Source organism: Neophocaena asiaeorientalis, unplaced genomic scaffold, assembly GCF_003031525.2.
Source record: "Neophocaena asiaeorientalis asiaeorientalis breed wild unplaced genomic scaffold, Neophocaena_asiaeorientalis_V1.1 scaffold896, whole genome shotgun sequence".
NCBI classification, from domain to species: domain Eukaryota; kingdom Metazoa; phylum Chordata; class Mammalia; order Artiodactyla; family Phocoenidae; genus Neophocaena; species Neophocaena asiaeorientalis.
In genome coordinates this window covers 129,412-149,041 of record NW_020175779.1, presented here as the reverse complement: position 1 = coordinate 149,041, position 19,630 = coordinate 129,412, and the positions used below count along the sequence as shown (strand labels likewise).

Sequence of the window (19,630 nt, the reverse complement as noted above, 5' to 3'; positions counted from 1 at the left end):
CATTTTGTGGTGGGAAAAACAGGTCTTCTCAGTTTCTTCTGATGGCAGGCCCTGCTGCCCAGCTTTACCTGAAGAGGCTCCTACCCAGCTCTGCTGCCATTTCTACTTTCTCTGCCTTAATTATTCTTCCGTTTTGCCCTGTGATTTCCATATTTATAATTTAATTGTTCCCAGCACGAGTTAATGTTTTTACTAAACTTTGTGGGGAGAGGGCAGTAATCCTTAGTTCCTCAGGTAGAAAAAGCCACAAGAGCCTTGGGGGTTATAGTTTGGACAACAAAAAAAGTGAGAGTTGCAGAAAGATACTTAAATACTGATTCAAAAATGGAAAAAATTAAAATATTCTTTCTAGTGTGCTTCCAATTCTTTTTTTTTTATTGTTAAGATATTTTTCTCATATTCTCCTACTTAACTGGCAAATTACTCTAATTTTTTTGTGGTCGTAACCATAGCAAAGCCACATATCCTCTATGTATTATGATTGGAAAAATGGAACAGTTAGACATGTTTATGAAAAATTGTTATACCTCTAAAATGTAAGGAGTTGCCAGTCTTCCATTGCCTTTTATATCTGTTGAACCCTATAGTAAAATAATGGGATATGTTTGCATACTGTCATAAAGATACCCAGAACTGGACAATAGGTAATTTATTTCAGGCAAATAGCTTGTCCTTATTTCAAATAGTTTACTTCTAAGCATGGTTTGTTATTTAACAAGTACAGGTAAATTGAAAGACATTATACAAGAAGAATGTTTATTGATGGATTGATTTTATAGGAATAACTTGATGTTTATTCTCAACTTTTTATGGTAACCTACAAATTCACTTCTTTTGTGTGTGTGTGTGTGTGTGTGTGTGTGTGTTTAACAGTCTTTGGTATTTAGACACATTTAGAATAGCATAGTAGCAGGTGAGGTATTCAGTGAAAAGTGGCATTTTAAAAACATTTTTAATATACACCTAAAATAAAGTTTTAATGAAGTTTCTACATTTGATAAACATTTTGGTTGTTGAATGGCATATTGTTTTCAACTTCACTTTGTCATTTTGTGACCTAGAGTGTTCAAAGTATCAGCTGTTGATGAAGAATTGTATTTTATTAGGCGCTTCTCCCACTGCTCTTCTAATTATTCTCATCGTTCTCTCCCTCTCTCTTTTAAGTAGGAAGGAATTTATTACACCATGTTTAATAGTATTTGGTGGCTGGGAGGGAGTCTGAGCTTCTAGCAAGGTTTCCCAATAGTGGGCCACCAAGGGAGCTGCTGCCTCTTTCGTGATCAGAAAGCCACCAGCCTGGGACTACACAGCCACTGCTCACGATGGCGCTGCTATTCTGGGGGCCCTTGACTGCTGCGGTGCAGGTGATGGATGCTCTGGGTTCGGTACTTAACACCTCCTGTATTAGTTTCCCAGGGCTGCCCCAACAAATTACCACAAACTGGGTGGCTTAAAACAACAGGTGTTTACGCTCACAGTTCTGAAGGTCAGAAGTCAGAAATCAAATTGCCCACAGGGCTGTGCTCTCCGTGCAGGCTCCTGGGAGAACATGCCCCATGCCCTTCTCTCAGCCTCTGTGTTGGCGGCCGTCCTGGACGCTCCTTGGCTGATAGGTGCGCCACTCCAGTCTCTGCCTGTGTCATGTGGCCTTCTTCATGTGTCTCCTCCTCTTCTTAAAAGCGCACCAGTCTTACTGGATTAGGGTCACCTGATGACCTCATCTTTACTTCTATTCACTTACACTTAAAATTTAACAAGCAAAATCTGTACTTTTTTTTTCCCTCCCAGATTCTTCACCACACAAAAGATTTTTAAGATTTCTGGTCTTTCTGTTCTGAACAGAATATTTTAAGGTTGTACAGAGATTGTACCTGAGAGATAAAGGTACCCAGGTTATCCTGTACATATGTCATCTGCAGTTTGTATTTTATACTACCATAGAAGAGCTGTTCCAAAATCAAATTTTCCATTCACCATTATTTTGTAGTTTCCCTTAGGAGACCTTAAGTCCATAATTCACTAAATCACATACTTTCAGAACTGGAAGGAAACTATAAATTGTCTAAACTGGCCTTTTCTTTTAATGTGAGAATAAACTGAAACTCAAGGATGTGAATTTGCTAATCCACATTCCACTAGATTCCTTAATAGTCCATATTGCCTTGTGTGTGGTTACCTTTGTCATGCTCTTGGCAGTAGGCATGGTGTTTTGTTTTCACTTGCTTGAATTAGCAGTCTTGTTGCATTCACAGTACGTGCTCAAAAAAAGACTTGAGGATAGAGTGACATTGCACCTCTGATTGCCCATATCAGGGCCTTGATTCAAGTCAGCAAATATTCGAGAGCCCAGCTGTGTAGTGGGGAAGTATTTCTGTTGCCTCTAGAACGAGGAACGTTAGGGTATGTTGCTATATCCTGACTATGAAATAGGATCAAAGAAGAAGAAATTCCCATTATGGAGGCCAGTCCAAGGAAGCAGTCCTTAGTTAGAGGTGGTAGATAGATAGTAAAGGCCAGAAAGCTCCTGGGTGATCACAGGGTTGTTTGGTCAGTATTTCATAAATAACACATTTCATTATATTAGATACCTTGATTCATGAGGGCCAGGCTTCATTGTTTGTTTGTCACTTTGCTGTATTGACAATAACTTACGTGTCCTTGTTGCTTCTTGCACAGTATGTATAACTGAAACGTTTGTTAGCCCCACTGACCAGTTTCTCCCTTTAATTTCTTCTTTTGCCATGATTCAGAGATCATGATGGTCTGTTTCCTTTTTCTCTGTAGCCATGCCTCTCTCTTAAGTTGGTTCTCATTTGTTTATTATATGTGTTCCCTGTTTCAGTGAAAATCCTATCTTACAAAGCAGTTATTAGAGATTAATCAAATCAATCCTAAAGGATTTGTCTTATGATTCCTTGAAATAGTTATATCTATCTGTACATTGAAAATAATTTTTAGAAAACTTGTATAGCTGTTCAAGAATACATAGTGACCTTCTTGCCATCACCATGGTAGGCTGTATTCAAAGCATTTGTCCTATTACTGTGTTTCTCAAACTATGGTCCTCACAATGCCTGTGTCAGAAACACTGATTTGATAAGTACAAGCACTGGCGTTTAAAAGCAAGTACCCCAGATGGTTGTTATACACAGATTGGAAAGCTACTGTTCTCTGACGTAGTGCAAGCGATTTTAATGGAGGTGTTCCTCAGGCAACAGTAAGAAATGCCACATGGCCTTTTAAAAAAGTTTTTCATTTAAAAAATTATTTATGATGGAAGTCCATCCCTGCTGCTACCATCATTTCTCACTGAGGCTGTGTGGCCCTTGGAGTAGTTCACACTTAGTTATCAGACCCTTCTAGCATATGTAGCCAATGTCTCAGCTCAACTGGTGGCCAGGTATTACTGAAATCAGTGTTATAAATCAATTAAAATAAATTAGGTAAATACATATAACTATAAATAAGAATTGAGTAATAATAGAAAATTCCACTTCAAACTAGTGAGAGAAAATAGTACATCTAAGTGTTAATTTTAGTTCTGTCCCAACCAAACGGTCCCCCTTGAGTGTACTGCTTGTGCTGTGTGCTATTCTCACCATTTTTGGCATTTTTAGGGTATTTTTCTCAGCTGGGTGTGAAGGCTTACCACTTCCCTTACGTCGAGATGGTTTGCATTTTGCTTAAGGGCAAAGCCCTTAGCCTGGCAGCAGAGATTTTGCCTCCAGGCCCCAAGGCCCGAGCTCTACCTGCAGTTCCCTCTCTTGCTCCTGGGTTTGACTTTGCCAGGCTCTCCTGTCCTGCTTATCTGGCCGAGCTGGAAAGTGTTTGGGAACAGCGTGATGACGGCGTGATGACTAACCTGTTCCTTTTTCCATCGATAACAAGGAGCTGGTTCTCGAGTCCTTTCTAGCTGCCCTCCTTGTCCCAGATACAGGCCTTAACATGTAAGTTATGTTCTTTACTTAAGCAAGCCTACGTGGCCATTTTAAAACTACTTTCTATCAGTGATTTTTTACCTTTTTCTTTAATTAATTTGGAGTGTATCAATAAATTCAGGCCTTTTTTGTTTATCACCATTTCTACACCCACCTTAAAGAAATATATATTTATACACATATACATATGTAGATCATAAATAATGTAAGAAGAGACAGCTTGACAAAGAAGGTTTTGAAGTCCTGGATTGAGTCCAGGTTCGTTTTTGTATATTTTCAGAGGCCAAGCACAGGGTCTTAGGGTGAGTTAAATTAATATCCACAGAACTCAGTTTAAGAGTTGAGTGTCTGGCTTAGGAGAGAGATCATGGGGTGTGATTAATGGTTCAGTTAATAAAAAGGAGCCTGGGCTGCAACGATGTGCTCAGGTTGCCAGGACACCCTGTCTCCCGGGCTGTGGTCCCTGCAGGGCACGCTACAGTTCCTAGGCCTTTTTTGTTCACGAGATGGGTTGTCAGCCTCTGAATGGCAGTGTTTCCAGAGTAAGACCCAAATGAACATCCATTTTTCTTCATTGTGAAGTTTGTTGGGTATTTGCGTATGCATCTTGAGACCCCTGGAAAGATGATCCAGTTGGCTGCACAGCATTTGATGTTAAGCTTAGTTTCAAATCAAGGCCAGCTTTCTCTGAATTTGGAAGGCATGCTTGCCTGCAAGCAGAGAGGCAGGCCGTTCGCTCTCTGGAGAGCTGCGGCAGCTGTAAGGGTGAGTCTGTGTCTCTCCCATTTATGATCCTCCTTTTCCCATTTGTTCCTTTATTGTTCTCCCCACTTTCCTACTGGGTCCCACCAATTCACAGGTTGAAGAAAGAAATTTGGGGGTATTGTTAAGTAGCTCACAGTGAGTAGACAAATAATCTAAGCAAAGATCTATCTTTATGCTTTTAAAACTCAGTTTTGATTAATTGCAGAAGATGGGAGACAGGCGTGAGCAGAACTATCTGTATGATCACTCCTGGCTCACCCGTCTTTAACAGCTCTATATCGGGACCTCTGTCTTCAGCCTCAACCCTGACCTGCCTTTCCAGATTCACTTCTTTATTCTCCCCCAGATGTTGGTCCCATCTGACAACTTACCATTTTTTGATAAATTTTGTACCCTTTCTGGCCTCTGCTTTATCTTTATGCTTTTCTAGCTGCTTTTAATTTCCATTTTTTTTATACTTCAGCTGTTCAATCTCAGTGATTAAAAATCATCTTTATCCTTTAAGACTCTGCTCAAATGTTACACAAAAAGTACAAAGAAATCTTCCTTCTGCTTCTTTAGGCCTTTAGTGCTTATCGACTCTCCCTGTAGTTGTACTTGTCTTAGCTTCCTCCCTGGAATATATGCTTCTGGAAGGTGTGAATCATGTCCTGTACATATTTGTGTTTCCTGCAGGGTCTGGGACCATTCTTGTCAGAACTGGCCATTCAGGGAATGGCAGATGACTGCATCCCAGAGCCTGTATGGGGCAGAAGGTCTGGGTAGATACGAGTAGTGAGAGAACGTCCAGGACAGTTGAGCAATTGATTTCAGGGAAGTATAGGGTGAATGGCAGACACAGGGGCCCACAGGGCCTGGTCTGAGGGAGGTTTACTCAGTGAAATGGGTAAAGGTCTCACCTGGGCTTGGTGTCTGAACTCTGAATTTTTGAAAGATCTCAGAGTGGGGTGAGATGGGAACCAGGACTGGGAAAAAAACGGGAGTATATGCCAGACACGAAGTTGGTGGGGATGGAGAGGGGTGTGGGGTCAGGACAGAGACCAGTTGGGTGATTATGTATAAATTAGAGGCTTGGGCAACAAGGAACAAAGTAAGAACTGAGCTCCTCTAATTAGGACATACATTGAAACAGGACCAGGAGTCAGATGACATTGATTTGAACCTGACTTATTACTAAGGTGTTCACCAAGTATCCTTCTGTTTCCCTTCCTTAGAGGCTAGCCCATTCCTAGTTCAAGGTAAGTGGTTTGGCTTTTCTGTAAAGGGGAAGGAACCTCTCTCTGCCCATAGAAGGTGCTTACTGTATATATTTGCCAAATGAATTCCATTATGATGTTCTGATAATCCCCTCATGGAGAAAATGTTGAACTAAGTTATTCCCTTCTTAGGAATAATTACTACTTTTGAATTGATGGAAAATTATCATTTGATTTGTGTTCATCAAATTCTGACATAGTAAAAAGTTGTTCCACTTCAGATACGTTTTATTTAGTATCTTTTCATATTTTTAATTGCTAGAAGTTTAAAAGAACAATCAAAATGTCAATAATTATTTTAAAAAACATTTAAAGGCCAAGCCAAATGGACCAGAAATACATTGTATATTCATGAACTCAAGAAGAGACACATAGGCAGTTAACCTGGGAAGGTACCACCTTATCAAAGGTCTTGAACACTGTGCTCAGAAGATCGACCCTTTCCTCTCCTGTGATGTGATTATAAAGAGTTACTTGTACCTTTATGGTTTCAAGTTTTGTTTTTAATAGGGGTAAAAGCTATAGTGCTTTGATACTTCTTTATTTGGTTCTTAGTTAATGGCAGGTCAGGAACTAGCATCAAAATAGAATCAAGGTTATTATAAAGGGGACCTCAGATATATTTGTTAAAAAAATGTATTGAGTTTGGTTTATGAGATGTATGAAGAAACTTAGTTTATATTTGAAAATTCAGACTTAAGCGATCCTATACTATACTTTAAAATTACCAAGAAAAAGTAAGATTACCAAGAAGAAGTGCTATTTCTTTCTTTCTTTTTGTTAAAAAAATAGATTCCCCCTTTAGCGTCCTCTAACTTTTTCCCCCTTTTAAAATTTAGGATTAAGTTAAATTTATTTGTTTGTCTATCTACTCGTTGATTCATTTTTTAAGGAAAGACCCCCAACACCTTCTACCTGTTTCTAGGTAGGTTTTTCCCTTGTTTAAAATCCTTCAACTATTGTCTTGAATAATTTCCAATCCCTTAGTCTCCTAACTGCGGTTTGGGCGTTGGTGCTTGCTCTGCTGCGTCCTTAGCTCCTGTCTTCCTGCCCTGCTTGTGGTGGCCCCGCTCTCCCTGCGTCAGTCGGGACGTCCCCGTCCTCTGCCCGGCCAGCTCTCACAGTTCCTTCAGACGCACCTCGGTGTTTTCTCTGCAGGGCTGGCCTGGCTGCCAGGCTGCCTGGGCATCCTTCCCGTCAGCTCTTGTCCTGGCAGTCCCTGCCACGGCGTCTGGTGGAATACTTGTTTCCTGATATTGTAAAGTCTGTTTCTTTGTCTCCCCTACGAATAACCTGATGGGTTGGAATTGCCTCAGTGCTTTTTGTATTCCCAGCCACTGGTAGACACGTTAGCTGCGGTCAAAAAGTGGCTGAATGAGTTTTGGAGAAGATAAGAAAGCAAGCGGATGGGTGTCTGGCATGGGCCACAGTCACGGCAGAGGGTCTGGGTAGGTGATATTGTCCTTTATCTCCAGTTCCAGCACGTTTTTCTCCCTACCCCTGTCCCCCATCTTTGAGTAGCTGTGGCTGTTCATTGAAATGGGATGAAATAAAGACATGAGAGCCTTCACTTTCTTGCAGATTCTTAGGATGTTTTATTTGTGTCCTGGTGTTTGCTGCCTCATTGAAGGCAGGGGTTTAGATGTCTTTGACTACGCGTGAAGAGTTGATTCATCTCCCTGTTACGTTTTCTAATTCTTTTGCAGTTGTGACTGTCTCTGTCCTCCTTCATAAGCAGAAGGAGTATGATCATGGGGGTCAGGAGGGCAAACCTTGTCTCGTATGGTTTTGGAGGTCTTCTCAGAGCTCTGTGCAAAATACACTTACCTCTGGTCTCCCTTGTCACTGCAGTGCCAAGATGGCCTCCCACGCGGAACACCTTCCAGTCAGTGACTGTCAGAAGGGCGCAGATCCCTCCACTTGGCTTGGGAAGGGAAAGTTGAAATACTCTAAGATACAAGGAAATACAGGTTTTGCCTCAGTTTTAGATAAAGTTACCATAGTGCCTAGTGCTGAAGAGCAAAGGAGAAGAAATATTAACCAGATCAGTGTAGAGTTCAGAGCCCTGCTGTTTACGCCGAGAGTACAGAACAGCTTCCTCCGTTCTCATTCAATGTGCATTCGCCAGAACTACCCAAGTTAAGAACAAACATGACTTCTTGGTGGGGCGGGGGTGGGGAAGGCCTCACTCTCGTGGACCTTGGATGCCTGTGGGAGGCCCGCATGACCTGTCTAGTAGGTAGCTGGTGGTTGCATGTGGCTTGAACACTGCAGAGCAGTCCGGCTGGGGAGCAGCTCTGGGGTCATCAGCGTGGAAGGTGGAAGCAGGTGAGCATGTCTGGGGAAGGTGTGTCAGGGCCTGTCCAGCCTTCCTCACGTAAAAGGGCAGGTTCACTAAAAGGTAAGTAAATACTCAGTGAATCCTGGGAGAAATTAAAAGTTAGCTTCTGTGTTGCTGCCTGACTTCAGCTGTAAGTATGACATGTAAGGTATTTCTTGTGAAGACCCAAATAAGGCTGTTTCCATCCTTAATAAATCTGTGCTTTTAAAGCCTCTTACTGTTTGCCATTTTTCTAAGATTTTATCAGTTCTTTAGTCAGAGGAATGGACTTCTGCAGAGTCAGAAGGTTTCTGAAAACAAAACTGAAGTAGATGTCAATTATATAATTCCATTTTGAGCGTAAGGCTGTAATCACTATTAATTAGATTTTCAGGTTTTTTCTATGAGTCCTTTATGTTTAAAGTCTCACGTACAGTCCTAGGTAGCTTCCTCAGCATATCGTGTTTATTATTGCCACTACTAATTTAAAACAGTCATCCTTGTTCTTTGGGTAGTATCTTCATAAAATCATAGTTTCACATGATGAGTGTGCCAGAGAAAGTACATTTGTTTCTAGTGAATGTAAAAGTTTGGCATGATTTGTAGTGTGTGTTCAGAAGAGCAGGAGAGGACTGCATGGCGATGCAGCAGCAGTGACTTGGTGGGCGGTGTTGGCTGAGAAAGTCTGCCCCACAGCCGCCTTGGTCAGCTTCACAGAATCCGTTTAAAGACGTGTGTGGTTCTGTGGTATGAAGGAGAATGTAACAGCGATTGAATTTAGTTCCTCAGAAGGTAAATTTTAAAACATAAAGTATAGCCATGATTTACTTAAGTTTGTTGAGAAATCTTTTTATTAAAAGCTAGGAGAGTTTTGTGTGACTGTGAGTCAGTGGCTTTTCCTGCTTGCTTTTTCTCCTTTCTTAATTTTCTGTTAATTTTCATTGCATTGGAAGTCTGTGCACAGTAAAACGGAGGTCAAGCAGCCAAGAGGTCTAATTCTTCTTCTTCTTTCTGTTTTTGAGGGGCGAGGGTGGGCAGGAGGGGGCAAGGCAGGAGTTTTCATAGAAGGAGAGTAACACATTCAGTTTGTTTTGCTAGACACTGATTGTGTCCTACTAACCTAATTGTCCCTTAGATAGACTCTGTTGTTATGACTGACTCAGGTCGTGAGAATGTCGTGGGGCCCTGGGTGTGGGTCAGTGGAGAAGTTCCCTGGCAGGGAGTCCTGCCTTTAGCACTGGGCTGTAGGGCTCCTTTCCTTGCCTGGGGTTTAGGAGCATCAAAGGAAGGAAGTGATAGGACATCTTTTAAAACCACTTCATAGTTTACTGTAAACTAGCCTGGAAAGAAATGAGGGTTTTGGAAGTTCAGGAATAATCAGAATATAGAGCAGTGACTGTGGTAGAGCACATGTGCTAAACAAATGAAGAAACAGCAGTTTATAAGCTTTTTTAAAATAAAGATAAAATCTGTGTTAATTCAGAAAAGTCTATTAAATTTTTCCTTTATTTAAATAAGTGTTTTTTAGTGATGATTTTTCAGTTAGTGAGTGCTTGTTACAGACAAAAGGCTGTTAAAACAAATGACCTTACAATACATAATTCATACTCATTAAAGTGTTCCCAAGTACTGGCTTGTATTCCATGGGGTCTTATCAGCTTTGTTATGATAGAATTCACTACTATGAATTATTTAGTACAAGGAATGCTTTTTATAATCAGATTTGGAAGATGGGTCCAAGCTATTTATCTTAGCTCTTTACGTATGTCAGTCTTTTGCCGTGGATGGTTATAGTTCGGCTACCATGCTTTTTTCTGGTGTTACAGCTGAATGGTTGGCCTAGTGATCACGCGCTTTTGCCAGGCCTTCGTTGTTGCTGTGTGGGTAACTGAATGACATGGCAGAATGATAAGGGACATTTATTGTGTTTGTAACAGCATCCTGTGCCCACAGTTAACCGAAACAAATGGAAAGTGTCAAAAGCTTTTTTGGACAAATTTCTTTGAAAGGGGTGAGTAAGGATCACTTGTTTTTTTTATCCTCATAGGGAAATTCTTCTGTAACGATAAACAGAAGAAATAATACCATCTTTTATTTGTATTGAACTTTAACCCTTTCGAGAAGTAGTAATACTTCATTCTTCCAGGCACTTGTTTCTGGTAGAAAACTCCCCGTATTTGCCACTCAGGGAGAAGGATTTGGGGCCTTGCTGTGTCACCGCAAACTGTGTGCTCATCGTGAGCTTTCCTTCAGAGCAGAGCAATAACTTGTCCTTAATCGTTCAAAAGTGTCAGTAGATGCTCATGTGAATTCGAACTAGTTAGGTCCTGATTGTTAGACCTGTGTTCTTTATAAATTCTTGTTTTCTAAATTTGATTATTTAACAAGTGTTTATTGGACTTTCATATGTACTGGAGGTAAAAAAAAAAAAAAAAAAAAAAGAGATTCTGCCCTTAAATAGTAATTGCTTGTGTTGTTATTGGACCTAGTGAGGTATTGGACCTCAAATGCACAGATAATGGAGTCACTAAAATGCCCTGGGACAAATTACTTAAAGGGGTATTTTATAAAGGTTCACCTGAGTATGAAGCAAGGTTGGCCAGGCAGGCAGGCTAGATGGGAAGGGTGTTTCAGCTAGGATGGCACACTGTGTCAGAGGCACACAGGCGTGAAAGAGCCTGGCATTTGGAAGAAGTGTCAATGGTTCATTAAGGCCAGAGTATAGGATTTATATGCAAGACAGCAAGGCTAAGAAAAGTTTCATTCCTTAAAGGGTTTTAGGCAGGAGTGTGACATATGGAGGTTTTCGTTTGAGATTGATCATTATGGTGGGTGTGGAGAGTAGGAATTACATTACCAAAGTCAGGAAGAACAATTAATTGGTTATAATAATAGCTGCAAGGATCGTGAGAGTCCGGGAGAAGCAGAGAGAGGTTTGGGAGGTAGAATTAATGGGAGTTGGGGACTCGTGCAGGTGAGGGGGTCAAAGGGTCTGTGATGGCCTAGGAACTATATGACTGAGTGGCAGCGCCATTCACTGAGGAGGGAATACAGAGTAGAATGGATTTGAAGTGGTCAAGATTTTAGACGTTTCTGGTTTGGCTAATCAGGCAGAGAGATCCAGCCAGTAGGGTTGGAAATGAGATTCTGGAGCTATTTGTTCATAAATCATCAGTATGTAAGAGGCAGGCTATGTGCCAGATGAAAATGCATAATTATTGATTTAAATAATCAAGGGACTTGCTGTTAAAGGAAACCTGAGCAAGCAAATAAGCAGAATTGCTCATTGATCATCATCGAGCAAAAGATGTATTTTGTGTGGAAAGGAAAGAAGCAGATAAAATAATTTTCTAATCACGCCCTTTATGGTGGTGATTCAGATTGCTAGCTTGATTTATTCCAAGCAGGTAGTACATTAAGTAGAAGTAAATACATTAACCAATAATTGATAAGAGTAAGTCACTGGAACTTGGATCTTCATCCAAGAAACTGGAAGGGATTAACGTGTTCTCTTTAGTATCACAAAATACTGGAAGTAACGGACCAGTTACTGCAGAGAACAAAGCATGGTGTTGTGGCTAAAACAGTGTATACATAGCCAAATTATTGTTCACGTGTGATTAAAAGGGAGTGACAGTTTCAGATTTTCAAGGGGTAGAGAAAACGTGTTGCATGTGTGACCTTTAGAAAAAAAAGATGTACTATAGGAGAAAAGTCAAAACTAAGAGTTTGGGAAGGGGCCATCTTTGTACGAAAGCATTGGGAATGAACACTGGAGCAGATTAGATGTAAAAGCAGGACTAAGCAGGTGTTATTCAAGGTTGGAAATAGTACAAAATGCCAGGGATAACTTAGATAGACTCTGGCTATAAAACATATAATCTCTGGAGATGGAGCCTTAGAGGAAAAGGAATGGCATGATCAGTCCTTGGCTAACCTGGATCGGATTGTGTATCATAAGATGGATTTTACTTTTCCCTTGATCATCAGCCAAAAACTGGTTAATGGAGGACTTAAACAAACTTGGAAGTCACCATTAGTAGAATTTAAAATAGGAGGGGATATATGTTTTCTAAGTAGCTGGACAGGATTAAAGCAAGCAAACATGGTTCATACAGCAGGAGATGAAAAAACCAACCAAACAGGAAGGAAACAAAAAACAAGACTCTAAAAGACAAATACCACTGAAACAATTTACATTAAATGTGTTTAATGTGTTAAATGTATTAAATTTCTGTTTTAAAAGACGGACTCAACCTAAAAAATAATCCTCAACTGTGTCCTGCTTTCAAAAGATACTTAGAACAAAGAAACATAGAAAGGTTAAAAATAAAAAGGTAGGCCAAGATTTATAAGGAATACACAACAGAAAACACAGAAGGTTAAGAATAAGAATTCCAAAGTAGAATTGAATGAAAAAAAGAAAAGCACTGAAGACAATAAAGGACAGTTTTAAAAAAATTCACTCGTTGTAATCATTAGCAGACCAGTAACTATGAAGAATTGAAGTTATATGAGCTGCCTTCACAACAGACTTCTAAGCCCAGTTTTTATATTTTCACTTCATAAAATTAAATGAATGGGAATCTTCTGATTCATGCTCTTGAGTTAGTATATTCTTAATACCAAAAATTGGACCAAACATTGAAATAAAATATCAACCAAGCTATGTTTAACAGATTACCAGAGTTCTCCAAGAGATTAATGGAAGTTCTGTGGAAGAATTTTGTGGCTAGACAGTTTCGGAAAAATCTGTATAGGGTACCATTTTTGAGAGTCACAGTGCACTTTCTAGCATATTAGGGTCCCCGAGAAGTCTAGCCCAGTATTTGTTTAGCCCAGTATTTTGCAGATACCTTTGATGATGGATCTCTCTCTGTCTCTCTGTTTTGGTTGTGGAATACCAATAACAACTTAAGGGAATCCGGCATTTTAAAGAACAGAGTTTGGAAAACACTTCTGAATATTGATGTATACTCTGTAATAAAATTAAGACTAACAGAACAGTTGAAGAGTCAGTCATTCATTAATCAAGGAGGGTTTATCTGAGCATATAAAGGTGGTTTAATAGAAAAGGTCTAGTTATATGATTCATTACCTTGTTTGGTTCAGTAAGAAAACTTGTATGATAAGCTTACTAGAGCAGAAAAGCATTTGATATCATTTGATACCTAACCCCTCCTTTTTTTACATTAAAAAAACTTAGAAAATTGGGAATATCGTTTGATATGGAATATGGTCAGTGTCATAATTTGTTGCAATTTCATAGTTCGTCATTATTCTTATCTGCTATATTTTAAGCTCTTTGAGAGAAGGAAATAAGTTAATTTTTGCATTTTTTTGGTCACCCAATCTAATATAGGACCTTGTGTTTTATGCATTCTATTGCGATTTGTTAAATGAAAACATTATTTGGAAATGTATCCTTATGTAGTTTTTAGATCAAAATGGATTATAGTAAAAAATGATCTTTTTCTTTATGTCAAATACTTTTTAAGTGTGAAATACATGATTTTTCAAAATGGAAATAGATACTCTTCAGGATGGGCCTCTTTATGTTTGCTTTATTCATTTGCCTAGCAAGCCTTGAATACTTAAGGTGAATTTAAATTTTGTCTAACAGTTAAGTGACAGGGAATTTTATAAAGGTTCTTGAACAGTAAAGGGGTATTATAAATACTGTTTTTAAAAAGGATTATCCTGGCCAGAAGGATTATCCTTGGTAAAGCAGGATGCGTAAGGAAGACTCCTATAATGGCAGAAGTGCTCATTTAGGAAAAGCAAGGGATTTGGGGACTCGAAGCTGGCTCAGAACTTTCCAGGATGTGGTTGGGTTTTGAGCTAAACACAATTTTTCTGTAGTCTTGAGGATTGCATTCCAGCCCATGAAACCCTAGCCGTGAACTGTGGCTTTACAGAGCTTGAGAAAATTTTGTTTGTATGCAGATTTCTGCAGTCTTTCGATTTCCAGGAAGAAGCCACAGTTACTCAGGGCTGTGTGTGTGTGAGTGTGTGTGAAGAGACACACAATAGGCTGAACTTAGTGCTGATTTATAGGAGTCAGGAAATCTGAATTCTATTATTTTCTCCTTGTATAATCTTGGATAAGTCATATAACTTGCCTCTTTGGAGTTTTCTCACCTGTAACCTGGAAATTATTTCCCCTTTCACTCCACTGTGATGTCTTGAGAAGGTAGGTGCCTGTGGGAACGTTTTAAAAATTACAGGGCTTCCCCGGTGGCACAGTGGTTAAGAATCCGCCTGCCAGTGCAGGCGACACGGGTTGCTTAGGAGCAACTAAGCCCGTGAGCCACAACTACTGAGCCTGCGCTCTAGAGCCCACAAGCCACAACTACTGAGCCCATGTGCCACAACTACTGAAGCCTGCGTGCCTAGAGCCCGTACTATGCAACAGGAGAAGCCACCACGACGAGAAGCCCGCGTACTGCAAATAGAGAAAGCCTGAGTGTAGCAACGAAGACGCAAGGCAGCCAAAAATAAATAAATAATTTCAAAAAATTACAAAACTGTAAGTGTAAGATGTCAGTAAAGCATATTGATACTCATTTTGCTGGAAGAGGACATATAAACAGAATTTGGAAACCCTAAAAATCATGGCAACAAGGAAACATGAAGATCTTTTTTCTTTTTTCTTTTGGATTTTCAGGTGAAAATTAAGCATGCAGTTAAAACTAGTATTTAAAAGCCTTTCTATTACAGAGAGAAAATTAATAATACAGTTGTGTCATAATTTAGAATCAGTATTTACATTGCTAACATTTTGTTACTTATTCTAAAGTAATTTGTTCAGTGTATACACTGAAATCTGTTGTTTTAACTGTATAGCTAGATGAAAATATGGCAGAAGAGGTTTGCATGAGCTTTCTTTTCCTTTTAACGGTTTGCTTGAGGAATAGGCAGGCTTTTCTTCACTGGACAGACGGTAAAGGGAGGACATTGAGTGGATTTCCTAAGCTTGCATTTGCTGGATGGTCACAGAGTCAGGGCTAGAATTCATAATTTTTGTTGTTACGCACCATATTTTCTCCTTTTGGCTACAGCATTTTTTTACTGATAATTATGACTTTGTAATAATATTTGATAATCATAATAATCTTTTAGGAAGATAGTCCAATGGTGTGTGCCTTTTGCTTATTGATTTACAGATTCACGGAAGCCACAGGGAGTATTTTCTATAAGAGGACATACGAGTTTTTCTTTGAAACAACAAATTCTCAGGCTTATTAAATAAGTTACATTCATATAGTCATTTACAAATGTGTGAATTAGTAATGGGCTTATAGCCCACACATTTTTCAATGTTGATTCATAATAGGACAAACTGTATAAAGTACTTCATGAAATGATGCTCTGATATGCATTCATAAAATGATTGATTTTTTTAATGTAAGAGAAATATCTATATGGGAAAGGTTAAAAGGGGATAAGTTATGAAACTGAGAATGTCATCTAATTTATATGGTTTTTCCCATTAACTTTAAACACATGATAGTTCCCTTGTACCTTGAGGTAAATAATTATAAATTGGAATCTTAGAGCATCACATCATCTTTAAATAATTCAGAAACAGTAACAAACCCAGTAGCATTAACTTAGTTTTTTTTGTGAGGTCAGCTGTGTATTTGAAATGTCATTCTAAGCAAATAAAAACTTTCGCTTCTTGGTATTTTAGATTTCAGATTAATTGGCCACTGACTGTTTCTCAGTAGTGTTTTATTCCGTGAAGACTTTCATGAAGGGATCTTAGGAATGCCTCAGGCATCCTAGGGAGGCTCTGCTCAGGGGCAGGGACTGACCTGCAGCAGCCCAGGGTCCCTGGCTCAGAGGGCACTGCTCCAATTTATGCAACGTGACTTATTTATTTCAGAGGAAATTAGAATTTGGCGGATGTTTGAGACTGGAAGGGACTTTGGAAGTCATGTCCTCCAGTTGTATTTGATATTTTAGGTAACTGAGGCTGAGAACGTTAAGTGAGACATTACAAAGACGGTGCTTGGTGCAAGTGGGTTAAGTTGTATTCTGCGTATCATATTCAAGTGCTTTATTTGTGTTCGTGAGAATCTCCTTGATAACATCACTGAAGAAGTAAACAGAAACAGTGAAGTTCTAAACTTGTAGGGTTGTAGGACTCTTACATTTCATTCAGTGCTATAACAGAAGAAATGATTATTTGAGAAATTTCACCTAGATGGTGGACTAATCCACAAGTTGTACTTAAAATATATTTTGTTAACATTTAACAAAATGTTGTAAAGCAAATCAGTTTCTTAAAAATGACACGTGAAAGGGACAGCGCTTTAATTGAAGTAAAGACCTCATTAAACTTTGACAATTAATGAAATAACTATGTTTGTTAGGACACTGGGTTTTATGTTAATATATCTTTGACATATTAAACAAAATATAGGTAGATGTTCTTCAGGTTTACCTCTGTTTGATGGAAGTAAAGACTGAAATCGTCAAAAGGTAGGCAACAGGGAGAAGTCTGTATCAGGACAGCAGATTAGTCAACTTCTATGTAGTTGACTGTAATGGACATTTTTGGTGGCAAAACTGTAAATCCCAGGAGATACAGAGATGTGCATAATTTGATTGCCAGCTTTCAGTTAGGAAGGTGTTCTTGGACATACATTAATAATGGTTTTGCCATTCTTGAGTTTTCTCTTTTGTTTAAATATTAAATAATAAGTAGGTCTATTTGGCCTCTGTTTCCAAGCGGACAGGCTTGTTTTAATCTCTTAGGCTTTGACCTGGAGAGGCAACAGTTGTGAATAAGTGTGTGTGTGTGTGTGTGTGTGTGTGTGTGTGTAAGAGAGAGAGATGGACTTGTGTTTGCCTGCTTTCTTATTACAGCCTAAGATTCTGATCGTGGATTATGACTCGGTTTTCTGGTTGGTATTCTTGCTGCCAGGCCTGCGGTTTTGATTTCTGTATGTATTACAAGTAGTTAAATAATATGAAAAAAACATGCAGGGATTTTAGGGTTATTTTTTGGAAATACTACTTCTGTTTTTAAATTTGAGAAACTGTGACTTTTAAAACCTCTGTTCCTTGTTCCATGCTATCTACTTAGGGACTTAAACACACTTATTGTTTTGATATTGCTTTGATAAAATAGAATCCAGCTGGTAAGCAGCGGTTATTCACTGTACCTTGTGAAGGCGTATTGTGGAAGAAGAACTGTGCTGGATATGATGGGAGATTCAGAGGAATCTGCTACAGCCTTTGTCACCAAGGATTTTATAACCCTGACCGATGGTTTCATTGACAATGTGAGGAAGGCCCTTAGTGCCTGTAGAGCACACCATAGTGTCAGGCTACTGCAGGGACATCAACGGACAGGGGGTCTCCTGGGGTTTGGGTGGACTCCCCCGAGGCCCCAGGGAAGCAGAGAGGTGTGTGCTGGGCTGTGACTGGAAGCTGTTGCGGTCGGCGAAATTAGGGTTTCTAAAGGTCAAAAATGGGCCAGTTTGGCAAAAAGAGTGCGACATGAGGCTCTGATTCACTCTCTCTATGGCTGCCAGTGGTATTTGTAAAATGGAAAACCAGCTCTAACTCTTCGTCTGAGAACCAGCCAGGCTTCGGAGGCTGCGTTGAGTAGCCTGAAACGTGAGCCTTGCCTTGACTTTCCATCGGCTGCATCTCTGGCAGCTGCTTCTGAGGCCTCTTCACTGGGATGTGAGCTCTTCAATGGAAGCCTCCCTTTGTTGTTCATCTTTTTATCCTTAGTACCTGCCTGCTTCAGAGAAGGAAGTCAGTACATTGCTGTTGAATAAATAGGGGCCTGCAGTTCCAGGCTAAGGAATTTGGACTTTATTCTAAAAATGGTGGAGAACAATTAGAAATTTTTAAGCAGAACGATGATACAGTGAAGGTATTCTAGGATGATGAATGCAACTGATTATTATGATGCTAGCTAGCCTTCTCAGCATTATACTCTGAAATGCTTCTGACTTATGGTAAATACACATTTGTAGTCCTGGACACTTGTGGTAGTTAATCGATGGAACAAATCCCTGCTGCTTTTCTTATTTTACTCTAAATTAGCATTTAGAGTCAGTTTTAACCGCTGCTTTTTAAGTTCACCAAAACAAAGCAGGATTAGGTAGGCTTTATTTTTTCATTCATTTGGCAAATACTTGAATGTCTGCTTTGTGCCCATTGTGTTCTAAGCATTGGGGGACACATAGCGTGTGATTCCAGTAAGCAAAAATCACTCCTAGAGTGGTTCAGAAATCATGTGAAGAGAACATAAATAGAAACATTTTCCTTTTCTCTGTTTCATATTTTTCTCAAGGACATCAGAAATCTGGGAGTGTAGGAACCTCCTCTGGACTTCCTTGGACATTGTGTGTATTGGTGATACCTGGACCATTTAACAGTTTGATGCTTAATTAACAATAACTTTCAAGTGATTTAATAATGAGATATACACATGCCAGATTTTAGTTCTTAGGAAATGTATCAGTGTTACTGGTGCTTAGTACTCATTGATTACTCACAATATACTGGGTGCTCTAACAGAAAGCAAGGTTTTGACTTTATTCACTGGGCAGTTTTCACAAATGGTAAATACAATATAAATAAATGTGCATAGTATTTCACTAACTTAGGCATTGGAGTCCTTTATAATAATCTGTGACTTTAAGTGCCCCCTTTGAAGGAGTGGATGAATAAGCACTGTAGAGTTCTGAACTTCATTTCTTCAGTTGATAGGCTTGACTTACTTCCCGTCAGCCTGTTTGACTGAGAGACAGTTTTTACACGGCTTTATTGGAAAATTCATATATATAATAATTTCAATTTTAAATAGTCAAACTGCTTATATATTCATAAAACTTTCATTATTTTTCTAGATCATTCAAAAATTTAAAAGATTCGTGACTAATGGTTGACTTAAGGATTCTTAAGTGAAATTTGGGTTTGTGTTGATAGCAGTTTTACCAATTTTAGAACACATACACACACAACAGAACACGATGTCAACAGTAATAACAAGATTATCCTTATCTCCACTAATATAATGACAAAATATTCTAAGCCGAAATAGAACGTTACTGGTGGTTTTGGGAAAGTCCAGTGACAGTACGCTTTTGAAAGGTACTAGGAAAATCCGTATTAAAAACAATGTCTTCACTGTTCTATTTTCAACATACAAACAAGCACACCTGTGAAGACCGGGGTGTGTTAATGGGGGTGCCCACTTCTCCTCTCTGAGGCGTTTCTTTTACTTAGCAGGAAGAGAGAAGCTTTTGGCTTAGTGATTCTGTATTTTAACTTAGTTCTGTCATGAATGGGAACTGTGTCCATCAGTTGAGATAAGCCAGGTT

At 39.3% G+C, this 19,630-nt stretch overlaps 1 protein-coding gene across 5 annotated transcripts in view; it reads left to right on the top strand.

Annotated features, from left to right (window-relative positions):
* Nucleotides 1-19,630, top strand: part of NEK7 (NIMA related kinase 7) — a 146,030-nt gene that overhangs the window by 5,629 nt on the left and 120,771 nt on the right. Inside the window, exon 1 of one of the 5 annotated variants that reach the window (XM_024732227.1) lies at nucleotides 3,734-3,947. The exons of the other annotated variants lie outside the window; for them this stretch is intronic. The gene's annotated coding sequence lies outside the window, so the exon portion shown is untranslated. Of the gene's footprint in view, nucleotides 1-3,733; nucleotides 3,948-19,630 lie in introns of those variants that run through there. 5 annotated transcript variants of the gene reach the window in all.